Source organism: Equus caballus, unplaced genomic scaffold (assembly GCF_041296265.1).
Source record: "Equus caballus isolate H_3958 breed thoroughbred unplaced genomic scaffold, TB-T2T haplotype2-0000451, whole genome shotgun sequence".
NCBI classification, from domain to species: domain Eukaryota; kingdom Metazoa; phylum Chordata; class Mammalia; order Perissodactyla; family Equidae; genus Equus; species Equus caballus.
In genome coordinates this window covers 1194100-1201797 of record NW_027221893.1, presented here as the reverse complement: position 1 = coordinate 1201797, position 7698 = coordinate 1194100, and the positions used below count along the sequence as shown (strand labels likewise).

General features: G+C 47.7%; 1 long non-coding RNA gene across 4 annotated transcripts in view; it reads right to left on the bottom strand.

Moving 5' to 3' along the window:
• LOC138922117 (uncharacterized) overlaps positions 1-7698 on the bottom strand; it is a 58735-nt gene that overhangs the window by 15805 nt on the left and 35232 nt on the right. For all 4 annotated transcript variants that reach the window (XR_011435197.1, XR_011435198.1, XR_011435195.1 and 1 more), the window contains exon 12: positions 3571-3843. This is a non-coding gene — a long non-coding RNA (uncharacterized lncRNA). The remainder of the gene's footprint in view (positions 1-3570; positions 3844-7698) is intronic.

Here is a 7698-nt window from a genome sequence, read left to right as displayed (position 1 = left end):
TAAAGATGGTTACAAGGGTGGAAAAATAAAATACCAATTTTGTTTTCTAAAAACAACATGATTTTAAAAATGGAAGGGAGGAGAAAAAGGGAAAAATAGAATAAAATGATTGTTCTGTAAGTAATAAGAGGGGGTCAAGACATAGGTGACAAACGAAATAAGACTCCAAGTAAGGGAAAGGAATTTGAGGTTTCCAAGCCCCTTGAGGGAAGCTCTAAAAGTTTTCAGGGAAATAAGGTGCAAACAACGAATTCAGTCCCCATCCTGGATCTTCCACTCCCTGCTACCTCATCTGCGGGCAACGAAGGACAGGGGGCCCTAAAACCATCCCACTCTGATAGCGACCAGGAGCTTGCCAAGGACATCCAGTCAATCGAGCATGGCAGACAGACTTCAGAGATCCTCACACACAGCTTTATAGACAAAGTGAGTCAGAGTAAGACTGCACTAGACAATAACAGATGCAGCCGAGAGGTGCCCACAAGGCAAGCTGGGGCTGGACATGTGCCAAGGGATGAGAATGTGAGTTCCAGTGATAGAGAGGACATGATTCAGGGCCAAAAGATGGTGGAGAAGAATTGAAAACATTTTTCCACGTCCACCATGAACTTCAGGGAGATATTCAAGGCTGAGGAGCTGTGCGTTCTTACATCACAATCTTGTGACATCTTGACAACCAACAAGTTGGGAAGCTCCCAAATGGTAAATATCAATGTGAGCAAAGTAGAAACTACCCTGACCAGTCAATGTCCCTCACCAAAAATACCAGTTCCCCAAGATTCCAAGCCATCAGACATTAAAAAACAGCTCCTTACCGAGTTGAAGTTTCAATTGAAGAGCAGGGAACATAGCCAGCCTAAAGGCTCTCCCGCTGACATATCCCTTACTTCAGATAGCTTGCCTTCCGACTCCTCACTGACTCAGTCCCAGAGCGTCTCCAGTGGGGACATGGGAGCTTCCCAGGTGCTGCAAGTCCACTTGGAGGACAATGGGGATTGGCGGGAACCCTGGGCCTCTAAGCATGTCTCATGGAAATGCCAGGATAGGAATTTCCCACCAGCTGCAAAGACAGTGAGACCTCTGGACTCCAGAGCAGGAGAATGTGGAAGCGAGGATTCAGGAGTTGGGACGTCTAAAGCCAGAAAGAAGAGCCACTCTATTGAGGACAGAGAATTAGAGGGCACTTTCCCGTATCTGTCACAGAATGAACAGTTTCCTCCTGAAAGTTACTTCAGAAAAAAAATGAGGCAGTTTTTTCAGTGGATTAATTCCAAGAAAAAAATCACAGGGCAGGAAAGTCCCCAGCAAAAAGCCAAGTTCACGTCAACCTTTGCACCGCTCCGAGACCCAGCTCAAAGTGCAGCTCTCGTGAGCTGTGGGCCTCCTGAAGCTCATGAGCTCATGGCAGCCATCGGGAAGATCCTAGAGGAGAAACCGGCATGGAGATACGAACCTGAGGCTGCAGAGTGAAGTCAGCAGAAGGGGGAACTGCAGGCCCAGGTAGAGCCTGACGAGGGACATCCCTCCAACTACGGGGCTCTCTCTGACCCACAGCCAGGGGAATGGGCAAGGACCACATCCTGCAGCCAAGATGCTGTCCCTCCTGACAAGAGTTTTCGTACAAGGGTTAGACAGAAAAGAGACAGGATCAGACAGCCCTGGAAAGTTGTGGCCTTCAAGGACCAGCATTTATGCCAGAGTCAACCCCCTTCCCCACCCTAAAGGGAGTCTGTGCCCCATCCAAGACCCACCTGCATGCATGATGTATGCCACGTCCCTCCGGCCACCCTCACCTCTAATGAAAGCACTGTGTTCAGAGATCTGACTCTTCTATTCAAACAGGAAATGCTTCTCCAACACTTCCAGGGAGGAAAAATGTCCCCAAAGAAATCATTCAGTCCTTGTTGAGAAAGCATTGCCATTTTCACGAGAACACATCCTCTGATGAGAACCATGGTTAGCACAACCAAGAATACTGATCGTCCTCAATAAATGTTTCTGCTAGGAGAGAGTAGTGTTCTCTGTGTGGTGCTTTGGGGGAGTGAGTTTGGGGTTCCCAGCGCTTATGCTCAGGGAAAGGAAGGAGGGAAGTCAGCTCTGACTGATTTCCTCATTTGGTTTCTGCAAGATGACCAGTCCCTTGTAGGGGGCCTGACAGTGGCTTTCTCAGTCTTATCTTGGGTCCTGTATTTGACCTTACTCAGATGTCCTGTACTTAAAACACTTTACTTTTTCATAAAAAGTACAAAAAGTTTACTCTAAAAACTTCCGGGCCTTCTCAAAATGAGAAGAACCCTTCAAGTCCAGAACTTGGCTCAACTTGTCTTTCCATCTGCTCCCTCACTATCCTGAACTATACACAGCTGCAGGGTGGGATGCGTTCCTCTGGAAGGATACAGCCAGAATTTCCCCTTGTTGCCTCAGAAAGTTTTGGAATTGGAAGTGTGGGGGTGTTTAGGCCCTGAGGTGAGTGGCAGGGGGAAATGTTGCTCTTGGATCTCTTGGTGAGGAATGAATGTCACCTGCTCCTAAGAGCCTTTCTCTCCCTCAGGAGGTCTGGGTGGTGGGCCGCGTCCCCACGCCTCAGCTGACCCTAACGAAAATGGGGGGCAGTTCACCCTTCCCCTTCCTCTACCCTTCCTGGAGCAGACGGGAGGAGAGACCTTGCAGCTCTGAAAAGGACCAGAGATATGAATATTTTCCTGAAAATGGTAACTTACCTTCATTTAGAAAAAGTTGCTGATTCCTGAGTATCTCACAGGTGAGCAATCAGTGCAGGTGTGCGTATGGGTGGGTTTTGCGATTGTGGACACTGGAGTGGCCAGGGCAGGGTCCAGGAACTGGGTGGGTCCCACCGAAGAATCTGTTATATGTGGGGTGGTAATCTGTCTGGAAGGCACATTCTGAGCTCAACAATGAGGTCTCCCTGCATGTGAGGACACCTCAAGGAAAGGGCAGAGACGCTCCCGAGGGAAACTTCCTCAGGATGCCCAGCTTGGTAGAATTATTGCAAGACCAAGAGATCACCTGGCTATCATTTGTAGGAATGGTCGTCAGGCAGCCACCCAGAATTTGGGGCAAAAGGAGACAACAAGTAGGGAAAAAGGAATGGTGGAGTGAGTGGAAAAGGAAAGAAAAAATGAGGAGGGGAAGAATGACCTTATCATCACACCTCATGATCCCTGAGGGTCACTTCGAGCTCAAAATGTCCCTTCCAGACAGATTAACACCCCACATCCTGGCCATCCACTCCACCCAGCATTACCTTACCTAGGCCTCACCTCCTGGAGACTAATCAGGGCTGGGGGGAGCACAATGATACCACTGCAGCTAAGAGAACTTGGGATAGTCTTCGAGATTGAAGACAGTATCTCCAGGAATGCTGTCAAGGAGGTTGTCCTCTCATTTGGTGCCTGCCTTCCCAGCCATGCTACATCTTACACCAAGGTTACAGTAATTTAGGGGTGTGTTAGTTACTATATAACAAATACCCCAAAAGTTAGTGGCTTAAAAAACCAAGTATTTATTAATTCATAGTTTCTGTTGGTGAGGGATCTAGGCAAGGCCTACCTGGGTTCTCTGCTCCAAGGTCTCTCACAAGGCTGCAATTAAGGTGGCAGCTGGGGCTGGGGTCTCATCTGAAGGCTTGACTGGGGAAATACACACTTCTTTGCTCACTTCTATAGCTGCTGGCTGGATGCAGTTCCTCAAGGCCTGTTGGACTGAGAGCCTCAATTCCTGGATGGCTGTTGGCTGGAGTTGGCCGGAGGCAACCTTCAGTTCCTTGTCATGTAGGCCTCTCCAACATGGCAGCTTGCTTCATCAAAGCCAGGAGAGAGTCTGCTAGCAAGACAGAAGTCACAATCTTGTAAACTAACGAGGGAAATGATATCCCATCACCTTTCCCTTATTCTATTAGTCAGAAGCAAATCACGAGGTCCAGCTTACACTCAAGGGGAGCAGTTTATACAAGGGTGTGACTAGCAAAAGAAGGGATCTTTGAAACCTTCTTAGAACTCTTCCTAACACAAGGGTTTCTTCTTGGACATCCCACTGAGTTCACTGAAGCAAAAGTGACCAAAGGGACCAAGTGGATCCTTGTGCTCATCCATATCCACGTCATCAAAGGTAAAGCTGTTTAATGGCTAAGCGGAGAAACGTCTGGTAAGAAAAACATCAAAGAGATTGAAGCATCCAAAGAAGCAGGGAAAGGTGGCATGGAGGTAAAGGCGGTGTGGGGTCATCATGAACGGTAAAGTGAAAGGAGCCCTTAGAACCACCTGCCTCACCACTGCCAGTATTCAGACTTAGAGGGGAGGAAAAATTAGGAGCAAGACAGCTCATCCTCGCTTCGCCACCAAATCTCCACTCTGCTCTAGCTCCCCGACTATAGGCCTAAAGAAGCAACCTTCAGTTCCCATAGAGATAGCCAGGCTTATCGAGGAAGCAAACCCTACAGCTTGCAAGGTTTAACTTCTGCTCTTATTGGTATATTTAATATAGCACATCCATCATTTCAAATTTGCTTCTCACAGCTTGAACATCAGAGAATGGATCACACAATCGATGGCAAAGCCAGTACTAGGGAATTCAGCATGTAGCTCCCATTCTGGGATGTTTTCCACGAACCCATTGCCAAAGAGCTTCTAACCAAGGGAGAGGTGGTGGCTCAAAAGGGCTGACTTACTGGCTGGGGTCACAAGACAAGTCATACCTGGTGCCCAGATATTTGCTTCTATTCAGAGAAACACTGGATGAGGCAACGAGACAGAATTTGCACACTCAGCACATCTAGGCAGTGAACTGTCCAAATGAGGTGACAGTACCACCCAGGAGTGATCCCACACTCTTGTTCTGCTTCTAGTACTGTTTTCCTTTCTCCCAGATTCCAGTTCCTATGGGAAAGCAGGACTCTTACCAAAAGAAGGAAAACGTATTAGCTGAACAGTGACTGGAGAGATGAGGAGGAATTTCTCTAGATTTCATGGGCTTGCTGCTTATACCCAGAGATCAGTGCTGTGCAGCTTGGGGGGCGTGGGGGGTGGGGGTGGGGGTCTCATTTACATGGTACTCTGTGGCACCTGAAGAATTTTCAGTGACATAGAATGTGATGGGAATGGGTTACCTGAATTTTTATACCCTCAAGCCCACACTCCAAACCTAATGTCAGGGCGAATAAAATGCATGAATTGACTGGTACCTTGATGTGGCTTGGGTATGGGAACCCCAGATCTCAGCTTCAGGCACTGTGAATTTCTCTGGTACCAGGTGCTGCCTAAGGGAATCAGCTTTCTTGAGGCAGCCTTCACATGGATTAACACTCAGAACTGTGCCGTAATCTGCAGCCACAATGAAGGGGCCCAGGCTATGAGAAGGGGCTCTTCTCTCTCTTTTTTTTTTTTTTAAAAGATTGGCACCTGAGCTAACAACTGTTGCCAATCTTCTCCTTCTTTTTTTCTCCACAAATCCCCTCAGTACATAGTTGTATATTTCAGTTGTGGGTCCCTCTAGTTGTGGCATGTGGGACGCCGCCTCAACGTGGCCTGAGGAGCAGTGCCACGTCCACACCCAGGATCCGAACCAGTGAAACCCTGGGCCGCCAATGCGGAGCGTGCGAACTTAACCACTTGGCCACGGGGCTGGCCCCGGGGCTCCTCTTGAGGCCTTTCCTCTGGAACTTCCATTGGCCCTGGATCAGAGCCTAATTTAGGCTATTTTCCTGGGGTCACAAGGACACGTTTGGTCTTCCTTAGGGAGGCCAAGTGGAAGCTCAGAGATTTGTGGAGGCTGCCTCCCTATCTCTCCCAGGAGACTCGGGGTCTGTTCCTTCCTTCTATGGGGGCCAGGAGGTAGAGAAGGAACTGAGTATTATGCAAGTTTAGCAATGCTTCACTGTGGGAGGGGGTTGGGCTGACAAGAGTAGGTAATTTTCCTTTGCAGGGATTCTTGCCCAGCTTGAGGCAACCTTCATTTGAAGCAGGATAATGCTGTTTCTACCCTCCACCTGAGGGGATTCCAGAAGGAATAAAAGTTACCTTTCCTCATTTGTCTTACAGGAAGTTCTGGGCTTCTGGGTTCAGGAGTTATTAATGGCTTTCATGTTTCCTGAACCCAAGCAGAAGTTGTGAGATACCTGTTGTACAGTCCTGTCCAGACCCTCATGTGGGAGGAGACTTTAGCTGGCTGCTCCAAGGAGAGAGGAGATAGGGGTTGACACAAGTGCTGGGGTGAGAGAAGGAGAGTTGCCTAAAGGTAGCAGTGGCTCCAAGACCCTGAGAATCAGGATGTAGAGATGAGTCCCTTAGGTGGACGGGTTCTGTGTGGAAGTCCTCTAGGAGACAGCACAATGTTTTAAGGGATGAAGTGATGATGCTGAGATGACTAATCATCAAGCCCCATCATCTTGAGAGCTGTCGCAAGACACGGCATTGCTCACACTTAGCACAGAGGCTGTGCAGCCACTGGCCTTTCAATGGGCCTGAAGGGCTTGGGCAATGAAAGTCCCAGGGGCAACCAAGATGGACTCAAGATCACAGGCTCTTACCTACATATTTGATGGTGAATACTTAACTAAATAGGCAAAAAGCTCCCATTAATGACTAATATTGCATATCTTCCTACCCTTTAAAATGGGGTCTTTGAGCCAGATTTAATTTAGAAAAATTAAGTACTGCTTATTGTACTTCAATGTTGTGAAACAAATTTATGCTTTTTATGTACATTATCCCATTTAAACTTTACAATGCTTTGAAGTAGGTTTCTTTACCCTCTTTTATAGAACGGCACGACCTGAAGGACAGAGAAGGTAATATATATTCAGAGTGCTAGCACAGAAGAGGGAGCCAGGGATGGAGAGCCCCCTTACGCTGTGAGGGATTCTTTGGATGTAAATGATAGCAAGCGCAATTCAACTGACTTTAAAAACAGGATCTGTTGACTCAGGCACCTGAAAAAGGTCTGGGAGTAAGGCTGCCCTCACGCAGGAGGATTCATATTGGGGCTCAGCTGATGTCATCAAGTTTCAGTTTCTATCCATTTCTCTGCTCTAGATTCTGGACTGGCTACCTTGTAAGTCTGTCTGGCAAGTTCGTAGCTACATCTTCCAAACTAAAAGCGCAGCTAAAAATGGGTTGTTTCTCCCACTAGTCCCTTCAAAAGTCCCACTGTGCCTTATTGTTTCCTGTTGGGTCACATGCCCATCCCTGACCAATCACTGTTGCCAAAAGCATGGACCAATCTTTTTGGCCAAGCCTGACTTCAATGCCCTCCTTTAAAGTAAGAGCGTTAGTGATAAACAGCTCCACTTCACATGGACTGAAACTGACAACGGGGTTAGATCCCCAGAGGGCAAAAGAAGGACTATTTTTAGAAGGTGAGTGAATGCTGAGTGTCAAAATAAAAACAAAAACAAAACGGATGTCTACTTCAACCCTCTCTCTCACCACCCCATTTCTGCCTTCTTGTCCAGAGTCATGCCATGGACTGAAGGTTAGAGTTAGAGGAAATGCCAATTCTGTGGAGGACAGGAAAGGAACTCAAAGGGGAAGGAATCAATCAGAGGCCCCAACATCCATGCAGATAGACCATCCAATGATCTGATCTCTCACTGTCTGCTCCTTCTCATCTTAGAGTCCTTTACCTTCATTCCAGTTCAGTTATGGCCATATCCTAGAACTTATCACCAGCAACACTTGTGTG